This window comes from Mandrillus leucophaeus, unplaced genomic scaffold (assembly GCF_000951045.1).
Source record: "Mandrillus leucophaeus isolate KB7577 unplaced genomic scaffold, Mleu.le_1.0 Scaffold215, whole genome shotgun sequence".
Classification (NCBI taxonomy): domain Eukaryota; kingdom Metazoa; phylum Chordata; class Mammalia; order Primates; family Cercopithecidae; genus Mandrillus; species Mandrillus leucophaeus.
Window position 1 is genome coordinate 161,359 of NW_012102199.1, and position 1,446 is coordinate 162,804.

A 1,446-nucleotide genomic window follows, 5' to 3' on the forward strand; every position below is an offset into this window, starting at 1 on the left:
GTGGTCACCATGTAGTACACAGCTGCTCGCATCCCCATCCGCCCCGTGGCCTTGTTGTCCAGGGATGCCATACCTGCAGGACAGATGATGTGGTCCCCCCGGAGCTCCATGCATACCCAACGCCAGCCCTCCTAGCCATCCGTTCCACCCTCCCCATATTACCAACTCATCAGCCATCCCACCAAGCATCCCTTTTCCTACAGCCCACCCCAGAACCCACCCATTACCCATTCACCAACACCACCATCTTTCTACTTCCATTCTATTTTCCAAATACACACCCTCACACTCACCCCAACCCTTACCCCAAGCAGCATTCCACTACCCTACTGCCTTCCCTCTACTCCAAGCCAGTCTTTTCCACTCTTTCACCCCATCCCCTATTAACTCTTGTTTCCTCTTGTTTTGCACCATAACCTAACTTTCTTTCTTTCTATTCTCTCTCTTTTTTTTTTTTTTCTGAGACGGACTCTCCTTCGCCGAGGCTGGAGTGCAATGGTGCCATCTCGGCTCACTGCAACCTCCATCTCCCAGGTTCAAGCAATTCTCCTGCCTCAGCCTTCCGAGTAGCTGGGATTACAGGTGCCTGCCACCACGCCCAGCTAATTTTTGTATTTTTAGTAGAGACGGGGTTTCACCATGTTGGTCAGGCTGGTCTCGAACTCCTGACCTCAAGCGATCCACCCGCCTCAGCCTTCCAAAGTGCTGGGATTACAGGCGTGAGCCACTGCGCCTGGCCCATAACCTAACTTTCATTCCACTTGTCATCCCACTATTCATCCCAAAGTCACACCTTCCTCCAACCCACCTCACTGCACACCCTTTGTAGTACATGTTCTTGGTGCTCCACTCCTACACCCTTTCCCAAGCCAATATGCTGATCCTTCAGCCCCAAGAGCACTGTCTACAAATAGCTCAGGCTGCCCCCTTCTCCTTCTCCTGAGAATTGCCCTCAACAAAACAGGAACTGCCTTGCCCACAAAAACCCCAGGGGAGACCTATAGCCAATGAATGACCATGCAAGGATTCACAATGGCCAACTCCTTTGATTCAGGTGGCAGCAGAGTTGGGGAGAGGTTCAACTCTGTGGTTCTGCTCACGCTCCAGAGCTCCCGATGGAATCAGGTTGACAGGCCAGCCTTCTTCTGAAACCCACATCTTTGCTTCACTGGTTTCCCAGTCCCGTCCCACTTCCCTCACTCCCTTATGAGTTTCTCTTGAGAGCTACCCCGCAATAAATCACCAGTGCAGACATCCCCATGTCAGTCAGGCTCTGCTTCCAGGAAACCCAACCTAAGAAACCATTTCTTCATGCTTTTTTCTTCTTCCCCATCCCCAAATCCGGGGATTGGCAAACTGCTACTCATGCCAAATCCGGCCCTCTGCCTGCTTTTGTAAATAAAGTTTTATTGGAACACCATCATGCCCATTTGTTCTCATATTGTC

General features: G+C 51.2%; 1 protein-coding gene across 3 annotated transcripts in view; it reads right to left on the bottom strand.

The window, feature by feature from the left end:
- SLC1A6 (solute carrier family 1 (high affinity aspartate/glutamate transporter), member 6) overlaps positions 1-1,446 on the bottom strand; it is a 36,575-nt gene that overhangs the window by 18,721 nt on the left and 16,408 nt on the right. The window lies entirely within an intron of this gene.